Below are 19,423 nucleotides of genomic sequence, written 5' to 3'. Positions count from 1 at the left end.
AAGATTAATTCCAGCCACTCTCATCCCTCCTTAGCACATGCAAAAACGGGAACAAAAAAAAGGTCTGTTGGTAGTGGTTTTTCCCCCCTCCAGTGTCATAACATTGTTATTGTTCGTTTTCTAACCACAAATGGAAGTATCCAAAGAAATATGGTCTTCTTATCTGTATCACAACAGAATGTATCAGGTAGACCACTGACATTTTTTGCATTGTATGGCCAGATGTGGTATACTCTTCACCACTTGAACTTCTCCCATCTGGTTGACAACCTTCCATTTTTGCAGATGGTATTCCCTAGGTTCACGTCATCTTTTATTTTTCATTTCTGAGATCACTTAGCTTTCTATCTATGGAAGTCCCAGAATGGGTTGCATGCATAGCCAGCCTTTAAGTGGCATTTACTCTTTTATGCCAAATAAAGTCAAAGTGAAGAGAAAGCTCTCACATCCCTCAGTTACTGAGGTTTACTATAGATGGTTTTCCCTTCTTTGCTGAGGCACTCTCTTCTCTACTGTCCTGATTATATTCTCATTGAAATCAGATTCAAAGATCCAACCTTGATGGGAGGAGGAGGAGAATCTGCAGTAATCAGTAATTAAAACAAGTACTTAATGTTATTGAGGGCAGAGAGAAAAGGCTTTTGCCCCTTGCATACAGTAAGCAGCTAGCTGGTGTAGGGGCTTTGCATACTTCGGGAGATATATCCACAAATGCTCTTGCATTTGTGATAACAGCACATCAGTAGTTACTTATGTTGTGTACTGGCAAATGTGCAATATGCACTTTAGTATTCTTAATAAGATGCTGCGTTATAACAAATCTATTACACTCATTGTTTGCTCATTTTCAGTCCCAGTCTCTGTTTTGCTGCCTGCTTCTAAAATGTACATGGTAGATATTTAATAAGGGAGTAATTTAAACATAATAGACACCACAGAACACAACTGCCTTAAATGCCAATAAACATAGTCTGAATAGTGTGTGTATATGCTCTGGCACTTATTTGATGAACCTTGTGAGAGGAATTCATGATATAAATCCAGTCCTCAATAGGAAGGTGCCCACAGCAACATTGGAATCATCAAGAAATGAAAAAGCCTGGAGAATAACTCATTTTCACAACTGGAGATCAAAGCTGAAATTGCATGCAAGAGTGTGTGTGTCTGTGGAGGAGGACTGGTAGAAGGGAGAATTGGCTTTGTTGCCTGTTCATGCTGTATCTTGCCTTTTAATAAATTGCCTGATCTAATTCCCACTGAAGTAAACTAAACAACACCCATTGTCTTCAGTAATGAATCTAGTCCAGGAAAAAATTTCAGAACTTTTCAGCACCGTTAAATTAATTCAAGAAGATGAAGAAAGAAAAGAAATTACCCAAGAAAAATATTAGAGCTAAATTCCATCTTCTGGTTTTAATGAGCGCCTGTGATGCTAGCCTGTGACTCTGAAACACTGGTTTCAATTCTCTGTACTATTTAACATGACAAAAAACTTTTAAAGGAGGAATTGAAAGTCAAATATCTTCAATACATCAACTATTCTCTGATCGTCAAGGCACTTTTTCAGGAATTAGCACGTCTAGAGCATGTGGGCTATAATCCCACATACCGTAGGGAAGGGACTGCATCACGTCACTGTCAGATGCTGTAACCACGAGGCAGTTGTGTAAGCTGGACTACCATCACCATCTAGTCTTTCTCCAGATGTTTTTCTCATGAGCGTGGAGGCTGCCACTCACTCCACGTGGAGACTATTCTAAGAGATACGCTTTAACTGTGCTTGTAAGAGCCAGACCACAGGGAGAATGCACAACCGAGGTTCAGATTCTGCCTGGATCCACATAGAGGTCCACCAGATTGCTCTACCACAACAAAACAGAAGTTATTCTGGGCATGCGTTACTTCATATGAACTAAAAACTTCTCTAACTAATTTTATGAGACTAGTTATGGAGGTAAGGTAGTCTTGGTTTCAGGTATTCAAATCACCCCTCTGCTCTAAACTCTTTTGCATAGAATCATAGAATCACGGAATTGCTCAGGTTGGAAAGGACCTTCAAGATCATCAAGTCCAACTGCAACCTAACCATACTGCTCTAACAACCCACTGCAATGCTCAGCTTTCCCAATCAGGAATGAAGACGGTACAATATTCTAACCTAACAAAAGTGAGACAAAGACAAACATACCAAAAAAAATCTGAAGTCCTGAAATATAAACTGGTGTTATATTTGTATCAGAGAGAGAAATAAATTTAGAAAGTGAACATCTCTGTTTCTTTGTGAACCTCCATGAACTTCCCCCTTGTATTATGCCTTTCTTGCTGTGTTTACAGGAAACTGAAAAATGACTGAATGGAAGAATACTACTTCTTAAAGGCTTCAGTTTGCAGATACTGTAAGAGATAGCTGAACAGATATTTTAATGTTTTTCTGACTAATGCTGTATTTCCTAGTAAATGTATAAATATATCATTGTTAAATAAACAGTCCTCTAACTTCTTGTAATTACATACAGCTGCAAAAACCTGTTTGCTGAAATTTCAGGAAGCAATGCAGAACTTTTTGCCTTTTCAGATTTTCCCATTTCCCTAGACAATTTATCCTGAAGCATGAGCTGATATATATATATACGTATGTGCTTTTTTTTTAATCATTAGAAATGTATTTCACTTTTTAACCTTTTTTTTGTATATTGATTACAATTGATACTTAAATGATACACGTCTTACCCTTTCTCAGGGATCTTTGACTAGAAACAGCTTTTCAAAAAGATTTTAATTTAAGCAGAGAAGGTTGGAGGTCAAGGTTGACGATCACAGGTATCAGCTGCCCCTGATATCTACAAGTTCATTATCTGCTGAAAGCATTGCTAGTTTGCCAATTTAAATCAAAGTGCTGCAGAAGATGTCTGAAATGTATGAAGTTTCAAACAAAACCCAAACAAAACAGCAAAAAAAAAAAACAAACAAAAATGTAGGGTCATAAACCCACAGAAGCTGTTTAGAATGAAAAATGGCCCTGAACTTCTGTTCAGCCTTGATCTAGACTACTGATGAAATTCAGATCCAAATCTGTTCATTCATAGACTCTTGATTAGAGCCATGAAAATATTTTAACACAGGTAAAAAAATTTTTAACACATATAACTTCTTGCTTGGCTTCTTTCCTTAAAATACATGAAACCAAAATCCCAAATCCAAACTCCATCTAAAATCTGGGAAACTTACACAGCTCCAGACTCGGAGAGCTCATGTTATGTGACTTCATTGCCAAATAAAGAGTAAGACTTTTATTTACAAAGCAGCTCAAGATATAGATGCCTGCTACTGAACAAACAGAAAATTCCTTGAACTTCTTTCAGTAAATTAGAGGAAGAGTTGCTGCTTATCTGTCCATTAAATAGCACACAATTTCAGACGTTTCTTTCTTTCTATTGTGCAATAGAGAAGTCATTATTAAAAGTGTTTTAGCTTCATTAAACACAGATAATGGTACATTTGTATAGCATACAAATAGATTTGTTTTGAGGCAGATATTTTAAGAATAATGGTAATAAATTCCAAATACAAGGAGAAGCTCTCGCCTCTTCTAATGGTGATGGTCTTGGACCAAAAGACAGATCCATAAATCTTTAAGTTACATTAAGCTGTGGAGTTTTAACTTCATCTGGTCAGGAGAGGTGCATGAATTTTGTCCCTAAAGATCCTCACCTTTTAATTGCCCCATCCTACTGTTGCCTGTCCCCAAAGTCTCATCCCTGCCCCAGAGAGACAGGTTGGAGTTGGGAGTGTTGGCACTAAAGAATGGAAAACAGAACGGGAAGAAAAGTGTGTGGGACTGCTTACAGCTCTAATCCTAGAACATCCTCCTTCATTAGCTCTAAAAGTTCATGCACAGTACTCCCATTGCACAGCCCAAGAGGATATAGCTGACAAATTCCAGGTGCAATTAAAACCTTCAGAAAGCAGCTTGAAAGAGCAAATCCTTCCATGAACTCTGATTCTTGAACTCTCTCTTCCCTTTGGAAAGCTGAGCAATCACAGCTAACACCTAACAAAAATTAATTAGGATTCATTTTCTTGGTGTAAATAGAGTAATACAAAAATTGTAACTGTTTCCAGCAAAATAAATACCTTTTGATCGCAGGAATTTAATAGATAGGTCAGGCGCTGTTTTTGCCAGATGCATAAAGAACACAGTGGCTGAAACAAGCTCCGGCTTTTCTTATCCAGTAATATATTTTAGCAAAATTCTTTCCTTACTTTGTATTTTTGTTTTCAAGAAAAAGCTAAACAGGGTCTTTGTGCTAACATACAGATTGTCAAATAGAGTTTTAAATAGATGCAGAGTTGCTTTGAGCTGGATTCTAAAGCAGATGGGAGCCAACATAATTGTTGGAAAAAGAGGTTGACATTCATGTTTCCTGACACATATACATGAGGGCAGACTGCAGCATTCTGCTCGCACTGAAGAGCTGGGATTGAGCCAGGTAGCTGCGATAGTCAGGTTGAGAGGACATAAAGGAGAAATGAAGATAAGTCAAAATGATGCCATGCACTAGGAATATTGCCTTGCACAATCTAGTTTAAACACAGGAACAATACTACTTTATTGCTATAATTTGACATAAAAAGAATTGCTATATTTTTCTCTGTGCTTATCATAGCTTCAAGGACTCAGGACTGCCTACATCTAGCGAAAGTTCTGCTTTTTGCAACCTAGCAGTAAAAATATTTCCTTTATATATTTTAACAATTTCTTTAAAGAAGGGAGATTTAATATTTTAACAATGAAAGTCCAAATTATTTTCCTTCATCCATTTTTTAAATCACAGTTGCTTTCTCAAATAAGAGACCAGGCTAAATTTCTCCTGTTCCATTACCAGTATTTTGGTACAGACTATCACTTGCAGAAAAAACACACAAGAACCATGATGTCTTTTTGTGGATACTCAAAAGCTACCTCAGCAAAGCAGTGGAAAAAAAAGGGGGAAAAGAGAAGACATCAGAAGTCTTTTTTGTTCAAATACTATTTGCCTCAGGAAACAGTTTATTGGGCAGAAGCTTCCTCCAGCTCAGATAGACAACAATTTTCAGAAATGGACTCTTACACATTTCTCTTAATCGGAGACTCCCAGAGGAACTTTTCTACCCTCACGCTTTTCACCATCTGCCTAGCAGTCACATGAACAATGAATTCTTCCCATCAACGAAAATCCCTCTTTGTGCTCATAGCCTTTATGAGGACCAGATGTTCTTGGGTCTCACTAGACCTAAACCATACAGATACAGCTGGCAATAATCTAATTAGGCATAAACAGGTCTCATCTCCCCTTAAACAGCCATTCATCTTATGACCAACTGGTATGTTCAGATACCTTAAAATTTTCAACTGGATAGTTAGCTTGTTTCTTTAGTGTCAAGGAGAAGGAGGTGTGTATGTATAGGCTTGTATAAACTCTCACCCTTCTGTAAATGTCTGGCCTTTAGGAAACATGCCAAGACCACAAACATACACCACGCTCAGGGGCCAACATTTTTCTCATTTAAAGCAATGTACATTTACACTGCCTCCTCCAACTTCAACAGAGAGATCTAGGAGTTAGATTACCTTGTTAAAACTTTATCTCAGCATTATATTAATATGAATGTTAAAAATACATGACTGTACTTACAGTTTTCCAGTTGCTCCATTTTGGGTGGCAATTGTCTTTTTTCCTTGTTCCTTGCATGTTTCTTCTCCTCTCAGTCTTCCTTTCCCCCTACAGGTACTTACACATCTTCATTGACACACTTCTCTCCAGCCTGCTTAATCCCTGACTGACTGCAGAATGAACTGTAAGAAAAGACAGGTGATCTTAGCTATGATGCAGCATCTGTTGGTTTCAAAACTTCTGATGTTTTTTCTTAATCAAACCAGAAAATTCTATGACTACTTGACTCCAATATAGGAAAGTTCAAAGCCCTTTGGTGTCACACAGAAAACGCTTTTTGCTGTGGAAAAAGGTGGAGTAACTTCTACCTGTGGCAACTTACATTTCAACCATGGTAATAATAGAGCTGATAAATTTGAGCATGGAATGTAGAACATGGGCAACTTGCCCACTCATGACTTGCCAGCTGCTGGGAATGATTTGCCAATCTACACAAATCTTCACTAGCCAAACAGTGCGTGTGCCAGTGATGTTCACCAGTCAGAGTAAATACAACAATCCTAGTGGGAAGATGTGATGTGAAAGTAGGACACTAAAAAAAAAAAATTAGTCTTCCGTAGGGGAGGCTGAGATGTGACCCTGAACTCAAAAAATGCTTTCAAAGCCAGAAAGACTTCTATTGTGTTAATTCAGACATTTACAGGGAATTACAGGCAATCTGAATTCCATTTCAAGGTTAGAGGAGTTTGCATAAATGATTCTCATTTATGAGAGATCATAATAAACATCAGTTAGAGAAGTATTTATGACTGGGAACAAGCCTGTTTGTTAATTGTTAACTGATGAACCAAATCCTACGTAAGGTCACATTTTGAAATAGGATATGGAAAAGCAGTAAAGCAGATGTAACAGTCTTAGGAAAAAAAACTTCTAAAACATCTAAACAAAAAGGAGACAGAGGTGGAATGGCTTAGGTCAGAGTTAGTGCTTGATGGGGACAACTGTCATATTGGAAATAGTTTATTAGATTTTCCTTTCCTGTTAAAATAATCATTACTGATTAGCTTATGTGGTGAGCCACTACTGTCATGTATGCCCATGCCCTAACATTGTTGCTGGAAAATAATTCTTCCTTCTCCTGAAACTTTTGTAAAGTTGCATAAGCACTAATTAATATGAATGTGTTATTGACAGGGAGTGCTGGTTAAGGATAGGTACTTACCTCAAATACGTGTTTGGAGAAAAGAAAGTATCCCAAAGCAAACAGAAAATCCAAGCAAAAATTCTGCTGAAGAGCCCCAGATGTCCTCATCTTTCCCTGATGTTGACTTTGCCAACAGAGATAACAGAGATTGTGCCTCCTCTGCAAGATGTGGATCAAATACAAAATTGCACCAGTTGGGCACCTTGTAGAGAGAGATAAAAGAGGAGAGCAGGGGAGCTGAGATCTTAAAAGTAAACAAAATAATAGAGATAAATCTAGTCCTTCTAACAGGGACCAAACAAAAAGACTTTGTGAAACCTCTCTATGATTATTGTTACCACACCAAATCAGGAGTGGAAGACTGAAAGTGTGTCCCAATTCTAGATGTTACTGGAAGGAAAACAGTGAAAAGGATTAATGTTAAAGGGGAGGGACACATACATTTTAATTTTTATTTTGTGTAGATTCAGTTTCTAACTTCACCAAGTGCATTTCACCTTCCCCAGATAAAAACTGATTTGTATCTATGTGCACAAAAGGCCCCAGGGAGATGCACTGTTATATTTCATGTTCCTGTGCAAGGGCTCAGCCTGATTTAAAACACTTGGGAGGCAGCCTAAATATTTTGATTCTGACTATTTTTGCTATCACTAACCACCTGAAATCTAATAATTACAATGACAGACATCTGTTCAAATCAGATGTTATTTCCTTTTTGCAAGTTATCCTACCATCTCAGGGAATACATCAAAATAAAAACCATCCCTGCAGAGTTCTGCGTAATTACTGAGAAGACCTAACATCCGTATTCTTCTTCCCATCTCAAATCTATGGATTGCTGCAGTAGGAAAGAGGATTTGTGCATATACATTTGATTCTTCCCAGTCTTCCTAGATCTTTGTCTTCTCTCTCAGGGAAACCGTGATACTAGATCATGCTTGCCTAGTAAGAGAGGAAATTTTATTGCATCTAATCTACTAGCACTCAGACTGGATCAGAGGTTCGATGTTAAGGATATTTAAGTATAAAGACATCTGTCTGTCTCCCTGGCAAACCAACTCTGAGATGCATAGACAATTCGATGCAGAGCAGAAACACCTAAATTGGCTTTGTATGAGCTAACAGGGAAACATACATATCAACATGGCACTGCAATGCTGAACATAATACTCACTGGAGCTGGTGTTGCTAATTCAGTGTTTCTGTATTGTGCTCCCTTGCTTATTATGGTCATGGTAAAGGAAAAACAACTGTCCTTCAAATGCCATATTACCAGTGTGTTCAGATGGTATTCCCACTCTCCAGATTATCTTTGAGTCAATATATCTATGGAGGAGGAGAGTATGACCTTGAAGAGGATACTGCTCCAGGACTTCAGCTGAAATCCTGACTCTCCTGCCCTTAGAAAGCCCTCTCACATGGTATCATCTCACAGGTCGGAAGCACTGGCAGCCGGTGATGAATAAATCATAGCCTATAATCTCTTTAATACAAGTCTCGCTTCTAACTCCTAATAAACGAAAACACTATGTTTCCTTTAATAAGAAATGCATGAAAGTGTGCCATTCATAAAAAGATGCAATTAAACATATGAAGCATATCCTGATGTGACCCATATTTCAGTAACAGTGTGATCTTCTTTCTTGTGTGGCAGAGAGACTTGTCAAGGCAACCTTTTTTTCAACATTCAAGTCATCTCATTGAGAAAAACTGATCAAATCATTAGGATTAATTATACAAATGCAAAATAATTCTCCAGTGCAAAAGTACTAAATAAAAAATGTCTATTAGAAATAGGCTGCGAAATGATGCTTCCTCTCTCTGAAGAAAAAAAAAATCCCTTTTATTCCTCTTAATGAAAAATAAGGAGGAGCTTCGCTTTAGGCAAATTAGATCAAAAAAAGTAATGGATAAATGGTTCACAAGAGAAAGATCCTCCTTCCCCAAGGTTTTTTCTTCTAAATAATTGTATTCAGGTCCAAATGTAAGAATCTAAAATGTTATTCTAAGAGTTGATTTTGCAGAAGTCTTCTAAAAATTTGTCATCTTTGACTTCACCAGTCTGGTGCAGAGAAGTGAGCAAATGAAGGAAACACATTCACCAAAAGAGAGTCCAGCATCAATGAGCAGAGAGTCCACCAATGTCCTTCATTACCTTCAGACTGATGTTTTGCACCATTTTAAATCTCAGCAGTTATCTCCTTGTCATGGAAAAGCCTTATTCCAAGTAAATAGATTTCACCAAAAATACTTTGAGCTATTACTGAATATTCCTCTTTCTACTGTCTTTTCTGAAGTAAAGAACTATTTAATTAGGCAATTAAAGTGAGCCCTTGCTCAATGAAGTCAATGGGAATTTGCTATTCACTCCACTGCTGCCAGGATTTAACCTTCAAATTTCGAAAGGACTGCCTGTCAAGTTAAGAAAGTATTTAGGCATACTGCTGCACTAGGTGATAAATCTCTCTGGTTTCTTTATAAATTTCCATAAAAAATATGGGAAAAAATACCAATGAATTTCTAGAAATGGAAAACTACCCTCTGTGCAATACTCCATTGAATGCTGGTGCCCTGCTGTCAATTTTGTAGAGAAACTGTAAGTGACATTGTTTTGTTTGATCCTTACCATCTCCAATCAGCCAAAATATTTATCCCATTTCCATGAAAGATTCCACAGTCAACTGACACAAACCAGCTACATGAGCAGAGCTTACCCAGTCAGAATAAACTCCTAATAAATTCCAAATAACTGAAGATGCTGCAAGATCTCTTCTCTGTAATTCACGTTACAAAGATCAGCTCTGATTTACTCTGCTTGCTGCCACATATGGCTTCCTGCAGAAAACAGCTGATGCCAGGTCTGAGTTCTGATCTGCCCAACAGGCAGTAGCCTTCAGATACCACAGGTAAACGTTCAGGACGTTCCCCAGAGCTGCAGGATGAAAACCACATTGTCAACATCAACTATGCACCACCATAGTACAACTTCAGTTATGTAAAACTGAAGCTCAGCAGTGCAGAATAATTTTTCCTGAAGGACAGTCCAAAACTCTTGTGAAAGCTAAGGTAAATTTTGCCACATCCCGTCTACATGCAAAGCTCACTTCTTTAACCTTGCCCTTTTCTCTTTCTGCCACAAACATACAGCTGTGAATTGTTTTGAAACAAAACCCATACAAAATGGTAGAAATAACAGCATGCACATTTGTCCTCCGGGGGAAAAGCTGAGAGACTAAACAACATGCAACAGACATTAGCTGCATCACTTTTTACAGCCTGCAGCATGCTTGGAGGCTGACAGTTATGAAAGCCAAGGAGAAGTGCAACAGCCTGTGCCACAAACAGCCTGTTCAGCCCACATTAAAAGTATTGACTTGGAACCAGCACACCTTGCTCATAACCAGGATTAATACTGAAAATGATCAAAAATTGAAATTATGCAAAGAAGTGGTATCACCTTTATAGGCACACAACTCCACACAGCAACTGCTCCACTTCTGAGATGTGCCCCAAAATAAATGCTAAGGGTGACTAGTATTTAAACGCCATCTGATTACAGCATACAGGTGACCAGAGCATCTTCTGCACGTCTCGTGGGCAAGTTTCCCACAAACCCTTCTGTCAAAGCCAAAGTGTTCTGGGAGCTTAGTGACTGCTTGCATGCTCCAGACTTAGGTGCAACTCAGAAGGTGCACCATGTTTCCCTGAAATCCCTCATTTTAGCATACCTCTGGCATGTTCCTTTACAAGCATCATAGACTGTTGTCCTTGCACTGCAAGTTTAGCATAAACAAACAGCATTTGAGGAAAACAGTTCATGATTTAAGCAGAACAAGACCTTAATACCCATGGATATATGATTATTGTATATACCTAATACAAAAGTAAGCACTTACAAAATTGAAGCACAGCTATTACGAAATACTTGTTAGTATAAAGCCAGGTACTGCTAATGATAAAGGAAAGCTACGTGATAAAAGGTAAAAAAAAAAAAAAAGAACAATTTATAACACAATTACATCACATTATTATTAAAAATATATCAGAATGTATTTTAATTTCTAGTGAAAATCAAAGTGCAATTTCAGTGTGCACATCTTAAAACTCAATATAACAGAAGGTGAATGATAGTTCAGACCCAAATCATTCTTACAATACCTTATTTTTTTTTTTTACAGTGGATGTAAGCAAATCTCAATATTATCTCATTGGATGCTTTGCATGGTTTTGCTGTGAATTAGATAATAATTGAAAAGGTTACTAGAAAATGACAAGGAAAGGACCTTTTACATAATTCCTCAGTTGAACTAAGGAAGATGAGAAGATTTCTGGAGATTAAAAAATAAATGAGCATTTATAAATATAGATGGTGAGGTCTTGGGAAAAATACAATTTATTGCCCTCAGAGTTCTGGGAGAACCTGCTGGAGGCAGACTGTGTTCCCCAGCATTAGTGCTTGGCTAGCCACCTCCATGAGCACGCCACCAAGAAATCATCTGCTGTTTGTACAAGTTACCCAGCATGTGCACTACTATGCTGAGGTCACGGACTGCTCGCAGCAGAAGACGACAGCCTGCCACATGGACTCCCCTAGTGCTTGGCACAGTGTCTGGAATGGAGACAGAGCCAGTTTGCATGAGAACGAAAAGCCAGCCTGAGAGACTGCCAGCCAGCCGTGGCCGTTTTAACACCCTAGTTGAAAACAGTGAAATTTGCTTTACTAAATTTCCTCTTCCCAAAAACAAATTACTTAAGTTTTTACAGAATGGAAGAAATAATTGAGTTTATTTTTGTTTACTTCTGTGGTAAGCTAGCATTTACATTAAATTATATGGACCCAATCATTCTGAATTTAGCTTCTTTTACACCATTTTGATCGCCTTAAAACTTACAGGCACCCGCCATCAGCCAGTTACTGCTATACGTATAATTGCCATTCTGCTCTTTGTTATACAGTATTTTAAGGTCATCTGCAACATTAATCCTGTTTCATATTTTATTAAACTACCATTCTCTTCCACCAAAAAATGTTATGTTGATCTCCTCCGGCTCCAGCTGTAATTCTCTTCCACAGCGGATTTAGTCTGTTGCTCATCATTACAGCACTAAGTACACTTGCTTTTAATAAAAGTTAGAATAAATTAGACTTTAGTTAGCAATTGTACCAAAGGGCAAGGTAATTAATAGCTAAACAGACATGACCATTCATGTAAAATGAATAGCATGGGCTACCTGCTTGAAATCCTTATCAAACCTTTGCTTGTTTTATTCTAGTATCAACTAGAACAAGGCAGGGTAGTCAACTAAAACTGCTTTGGTAAGGATGATTTTTACAACAGCCTTTTAAAGCAGTGCCTTAGCATATAATGATGAAGACACAACAATTCAAGCTTCAGAAACATAAGAAATCTGATTTGACTTATTTGGGTCAGAGTTTCACCTTTTGTCCAGATGAATCATATTAAGTATTGTGGTCTGCAACATTATAGTCCTTGGCCATGTATGCAATGCTATCAGTGTAGCACTTTGAAGATGGGCTATAAGCAGATCCTGCCCCCAGTGCACACACTGCCAGATGAGGCAGGATGAACAAAGAGCTTGCCGCCACACCTGCACTCCATATTGCTTACTTTTAAACTCAAAGACACTACCTTTGACTCAGGAACTATGTCTTGTATTTTGCCTTATATGGCCACTACTGCTACTGAGAGAGGATACAGGATCTGGCCCAAATATGCAGTTCTTACTCAACGTGAAGCTTCATCGGCAAACTCATAATGTAGAAGAAACCATGAGCTTTGCAGAATATATATGCTACTATTCTATTTAATTATCATGTGGCAACCACAGCTCTGACTAGGTATCTAGGGAGCTGCATCTTTCTACAAAAGCTCTGTCTCTAGGGCCTCTACCACTTAAGAGCAATCATTCTGCTGATTCAAATGCATTACTCTTGTATTAGGATTTTTACTGAGTCACACTGTCTGTCCTCCCCAGACCTGACATGAACGTGGAAGGACGTGAAAGCAGAAGTTCAACAAACTCTGTATTACGAATTCTGGCTGAATACCAGAAGTTATTGCCTCTCCACTCCTAGTCAAGATCAAGCATACAACGGTAAAGAATCCCACATTGCAAAGACTGACTATTAGTGATCAAGAAATTGCATGATCACTTAAAAACTTTACATTAGACAGAGGACAGCAAATTGAACCAGGAATACCTCTCCAACATCCAAAGCATTTACCCCCAGAGGAAAGAGCTGTGAACATATTTGCAGTTTTATTTCAAATACCACAAAAGCAAGTGCTGCAGATCTTCAAACTTGTGTTTGCTTTAGTTTGGAATCAGAAAGCCAGACTGAGAGCAAAAGAGAAGATTCCGCTGCTTTTGAATGAAGGAGCACACTGGAAGTTGAGTAACTCCATGAAAACCACACCTTGAAATGACAGGTCCCCAAGTCAGGATGAATAGGGAGGAAGGACTCTGGCAAAAACTTGGCTGCAGCACAGCAGTCTGATGGTGGGCTACAAGATGGTCCCTCCAGCTTTGTCTCAGAATCCAAGAGCATCAATTCATTGGACTCTTTGTGAGCTAACAACAAGACTTTGTCTGTTGTACCTGCAGATCTATGAAGACCACAGCCTGAGGAGTGACTCCTGCAAAATTGATAGGAATCTTTTTTTTACACTGACTTTTGGAAAGAATTGTGCCACAGCAGGTGCATAAGAATACAAGGATCAGGTGATTTACTTACACTTTTCATGAAGAAAACAAAAGAATGTTATGCCTCCAGTTTTTGAGAGACAATCTGCATTACAGAAATTGAGGATTAGGAGGCTAGCCACCTAATCCAGTCAAATGCTGTTCCACTCCCTAGTTTGTTCAACCCATTTTCCTCTCTGTGACAGCAGGTATGTCTTCAAAGCCTCACACAAAAGTCTTCTCTGCATTTCAGATCTCAGTGCAAATGTTATTGTCATTTACATTCGTACAGAAAAAAAGGTGGATAAAATGTTGCAGAAAAGGGTGCAAATGACAATGACAAACCACATTTTCCGGATAATACAAATTTATGCAAGGTAGCTAGAATATGGACGAACTGAAAAATTGCAGGAGCCATATGAGCCGTGTGAGCCTGAGTGGCTGGAGAGAAGAATGGCTGATAACATTCATTGTGGATAAATATACAGTGATGCACTGGGGGAGAAACTATCACAGATAGAAGGATGGACTCTAAACTGACCATTACCACTCAGGAGTGAGACAAATAAAAGCACACTGTTCTGGGAAAACATTTTTTAAATTTTTAATTAAATTTTTTAAATTAATTTTTGTTTGGTAGTCACCAAACAAAGCAAATGCTGTAAAGCTGGCAGGAGGCTGGTACAAAATAAAGGTAATGCATGGTTCTCAATGCAGTGAGTAGACCAGACCTATGGAATTCAGTGCCAAAGGAAACTGTGACAGTAAGAAACTTGTACAGATTTGAAAGCAAAGAAGTGTGTAGAAAGGCACTGCAGATTACAAAGCAGATTAGGCACAGGCATGTTCAGGAAAGTCTCTGAAAATATAGTCAGAGTATGAAAATTACTAGGGTGGAAATAGCATATATGTTTGACCCGTCCTCGCTCTTCTCCAAGCATCTCTTTGTTTATGTTTTGGGCATTATGGACAATTTTTGTAAACAGTTACAAATGTTCTTATGTTCCAGCAGGCTTGGAACATTATTCTAAATTCAACTTTCCTTGCTGAACCATCTTAAATATTTTCTGGAGGCTCACTTTTCATTTACACCTGAAGAATAAAAATTTTAGAGTCTGACTCATCTTTACACTCCATATTTTAGATTTCTTAAAGCCTTTAAGAAACTATAAGTTGCTGTGCAGAACTGTCAGTTCTACACATTTCCAAGATCATTGTAACACATAGGTATTTGAGTAAGAATGGCTCTGTGAAGGCAGTAAGTGACATTTGAAAAATTCTATCTGAATGGCCCAGACCCATCATAACACAACAAGAAGTTTACATGAAGGAAAAAAAATAGAAATTAAAAAAATATTGCTTTGTAAATTTGTTTTTAGATACATACTTTTATTTACTAGGAACCATTGAGTTTATTTTTAAATAGAAAAGCTCATGAGGGGAGCATTTAAATAACAGGCTATAGAGCCTCAAAAATTAAAACCAGCCCAGAGTGATGTAGATCTGGATTCCACCCATCTTTTCTTACTTATTTTAGCTTTTATTTCATGATCAGCTGCACTTGTCAGATATTCTCTCAGTAGCCCACATCATGCCCTTGTGTTTACTCTATATGCATATTTCTCTCGTGCTCAGTCAAAAAAGATTAAACAAATTTTATTAAGAATGAAAAAGCTTTACTTCTCAAATACAAGACACCAATAAAATCCTCCTCAGTCTGTGTATTTGGTTCTCAGCAATTTCATCTTCCAGAACTATTTTTTATTAATCTAGCATAAAGCACAGAGTTCCTGGTATGTATACATGCATGAATCCACAATCTTTGAAAACTCAAAGTAGTTCTATCATCAGAATTAAGTGGAAAAAATGTTTAAGAAACCTACAGATTCTTTTTCAAATAATTGCAATCTCTGAATGAATTTTTTTCATCCATATCTAGGTGTTAGTGGTTTCCATGACAACGTTCTGTCAGTTTTCCACTATTTCCAGCAGTTTTCTGCATTAAAGCTTACATATGTTATTATTCAAAGATTAGCTTCAGGTTTTTGCAGAAACCTAAATCCTTCTTAACAAAGGCTGCTATACCAAAAAGTTCAAAAAGTGTTGAGAGTAAGTTTTGACAAAAATATCACATATTTTGATAGAAGTATAGAGAAAGAAACAGCAATGACCACTTATGTTAGCATATTTAAAATATTAGCCTATTCAAAATCTAGCATGCTATAACACAAACATGACAATGAGAGAAACACTTTGATGAAAATCACGCAAGAAAGATGACTCTGATGACAGTCTAAGCCATGACAATTAAAATTGCACCTGCTACTGTTTCTCCTTTTCATAGCCAAAAGCCCGTAGATCCTGTAAGTTTCACAAGGTCTCTCTCCAGCACTAAAATCAGCCTCAGTTCTTCCAAGTTCACAATGGGGTTGGCTCATGAAAGAGCTCAGTTTTCAAATAAAAATAAATAAATAAATAGATAAATAATACAGAAAAGACTTAGTAGGAGACAAAAAACTTGGACCATTCAACATGGGAAAAAAGTTATGTGATAAATAAAATTGTTCCAGAAGTCACTCATTTTTGCTTTGGTGCAGAAGGTGGATGGAAGAGATTTGTTGCCATGGCGTACAGCATCTTAAAACTGCAAGGGTGACGAATGAGGTAGGAGATTTGCCATAGAAAAATAGGTAATGTGCTCAAGTTGGAACAGAGCAAGTCAGCCACTGGAGGTCTCAAGAGGGACCCAGTCTTTCTCCTGACAGACACATTATTCTATGGTAGGAGATCTGAGAAAATCAAGCCATTTAATGGTTTGTGGGATTTTTTTTTGTTGTTGTTTGTTTGTTTTGTCTTTTTTTTCTTTTCTTTTTTTTCTTTTTTTAAAGTGGAATAATTGATGTGATGTGTTATTCACATTGGTTTGAATAGATCCATGACCCTGAAGAGCATTTAGAATTGGCAAGTAGGTTGAGGTGAGCATTCAGCACAGCTGGGTGCTGCAAAAGGGAGAATCCAAGCAGGAGAAACTGCACATACATAAATCCTATGATGAAGAAAAAAAAGGATGCTGTCCAATTTTCTACCCTGCTTAGAACAGGGAAAACCTTGAACTGACCTCAAGGAAGAGGAACAGTGAAATAATTCAGTGATCCAGACATGAAAGGGCAAAACACTTTATCTTATGTTTGGTGCTAGACTTTTCTCAGGAAACATCTGAATCCATGAACTGGAGGAAAGAATGAAAGCACATTTGGGAAAGCCTCAGATAGTGCCCAGCAGTGCACATCTGTGACTATGCACACAGCTATGCAGCATGTCATACAGCCAAACCTCTTTTTGAAACTTTTTGAGCATGAAGACCAAGCAAGACAAAGAAAAACTGAGAGTTTCAAGTGCCCTGAAACAAGACTTCCAAAGCTCTTCTAACACTATGTCTTGCAGAGAACAGCAACAAAGGAAGATCTTCCTTGTTCTTCTAAACTCACCTGCAGAGTTTCCTCTCAGTAACAGCCTGAGAATATTTAAATTATTTCTGAAGCAATAAAAGGTTGCAGTAATAATCCATTGCTGATTTTGGTATCACTATACTGATTTTAAATACCATGCAGTAAGCTACTGATTACCTATTGAGTTCCCCTCTGCAGTGTACCTCACAGTTGTACCTCTCTTTCTAACAGGAAAAAGATATCTCTGTTCTGTTCCCTTTTAAAGTCTAGATGTTCTAGAGTAGACTTGCCCAACAGGTGATATTTTAGCACTCTCCAATAGGATTTTGCCCACAATAAAATTTTTTCTTTTTTCTGTTGAAGAAACTTTTAGTACTAACACCTTGTGCAAAACCACTTACCTAAATTGAAGATTAAACATCCTTCGTGTTTATTTCAGTCAAGACCATTGCAGTACGTAATTTATATTGTCCTTATGATGCCCCTTTTACCTTCTTTACTGCAAAAATGGTTTTTTCGTTACTCAGACTCCTGATGTTACTTCTTGGTCATTTCTACAGCAAGTGCTGTCATATTACAGAATCACAGAATTACAGGGGTTGGAAGGGATCTCTAAAGATCATCAAGGCCAAGCCCCTGCTAAAGCAGTTCCCCACAGCAGGTTGCACAGGTAGGTGTCCAGACAGGTCTTGAATATCTCCAGAGAAGGAGATTCCACAACCTCTATGGGCAGCCTGTTCCTCCATCACTCTGACAGTGAAGTTGTTCTTCCTTGCTTTTGTATAGAACTTCCTGTGTTCTAGTTACTTTTAGATTGGAGATATAAGACAACTATCTGTAATCATCTTCTTCAGCATTTACCAATCCAATTACTGGGTGAAAGGTTAAAATCTTTTTGGACTTTTAAGTCTTTTTTTTTCACTACACGTTCTGTTAAAGATTATGACTTTCTATATTAAAAGATTTAAAGATTTACAGATCAACTCGTCCCACATGTACTCACATGAAATTCTACTTCACTGGTAGCAAAATACATCAGGACTTTTAAAAGTAGAAGGAATATTTTGTAGGGTGGTGTGTCTCAGTCCCAACATTACCAGACATGATAATAATGTGACTTTAGCTAGTTTAATCTTCCCTGCACCTGACTTTAAAGGCTCAGGCTACTTACCAACACGAAGGTGCTATCATGATAACTATTCAGAATTTCAGGTATTTGGTATTATACTTCTGAGATCACTGTAAGAACGAACAGAAAGATAGTAAAAGATCTCACATATGTAGATCACAAGAGATATTTTCTTTTTCAGCTCATCAACGTGTAGTGAGGTATTGAGATATTTCAGAGGCAATGTTTGAAAATTGGCAAACAAATCCCACATGGGAATTTCAGACAGTACAAAGATCTATGCTATAATGCAATGCATTAGAAATGCTTGCTATTAATTTCCAATATAAATCTGATAAATTTGGACCAAATACATTCACATCTTCAAATACAAATTAAGCCTGAATATATAAGTATGCAATTTTATTTTATTTTTTGCATACTACATTAAAAAGAACCACCTTGGATAAGAGAAATAAAATAAAAACAAACTAAATAGCACCATCTTTGGACTTGGATATGGAACAAAACAAAACAAAAAAAAACAGCACCTTTGGCTGTGGTATGTAACCTTTTTGCAGAACCATGCTTGAAGTTCACATAGAGGAAATCTTCCTAGCTAAGTTTGCTTTCAGAAGCTGTAGGTACATACAGAAATTTGCAGAATTAACATATGTAAGGTCTCAGACCATATTACCACATATTCTAAATATAATCGGTAATTAAAATGATGTCATCTGAAACTAATTCTGGCCCCCTCACAGCAAGCCCACATTTTGAACTCACATCATGCCGGCCACGTGCATTCCAATCTGTCCATATCTCCTGCCTCCTCCTTCAAAGCCACACAGGTGCCTCAGTGTCACCTTCCATGCTGCCCCTTCTGCACAGGCCATGCTGTCCAAGACCATATGCCAAGATAACTTCCTTGTCAATGCTTGCTTTTCATGCTGCCTGTAGGAATGAATACAGGTAAAATATGATGTCAAATCCACATCAGAAACATGCACTTTCCTGAGCTATGTGATTTTTCTTCTATGATCCTTGTTATCTTCCTGTCTATATTGCACTTTTCTGGTTTGTGCTTTTCTTTCTTTTTCCTTTATCTTATTTTGTTTTATTATTATTTCTGTTTTATCAGAGTAGGTATATTATGGTCACAATCTACAGACTGAATTCTTGGCATGTTTCTGACCTCATGCACAGATTACCTCACACAAAACAAACAAAATTATTACAGAACCATTTTTACTTGTTTGCTTTGCTGCTGATTCTGCTCATGTTGACAGCTGTCAAGTACTAG

The 19,423-nt window shown here is 37.6% G+C and overlaps 1 long non-coding RNA gene across 2 annotated transcripts in view; it reads right to left on the bottom strand.

The window, feature by feature from the left end:
* The window catches only part of LOC110392416, a 30,466-nt gene extending 11,258 nt beyond the window's left edge, over nucleotides 1–19,208 (bottom strand). For both annotated transcript variants that reach the window (XR_002434348.1, XR_002434347.1), the window contains exons 1-4: nucleotides 18,907–19,208; nucleotides 18,184–18,251; nucleotides 6,877–7,060; nucleotides 5,676–5,836 (exon numbers count right to left, since the gene is read on the bottom strand). This is a non-coding gene — a long non-coding RNA (uncharacterized LOC110392416). The remainder of the gene's footprint in view (nucleotides 1–5,675; nucleotides 5,837–6,876; nucleotides 7,061–18,183; nucleotides 18,252–18,906) is intronic.

This window comes from Numida meleagris, chromosome 1 (assembly GCF_002078875.1).
Source record: "Numida meleagris isolate 19003 breed g44 Domestic line chromosome 1, NumMel1.0, whole genome shotgun sequence".
NCBI lineage: Eukaryota > Metazoa > Chordata > Aves > Galliformes > Numididae > Numida > Numida meleagris.
The sequence above is the reverse complement of the archived record's forward strand: the minus strand, read 5'-3'. Positions and strand labels throughout refer to the sequence as shown.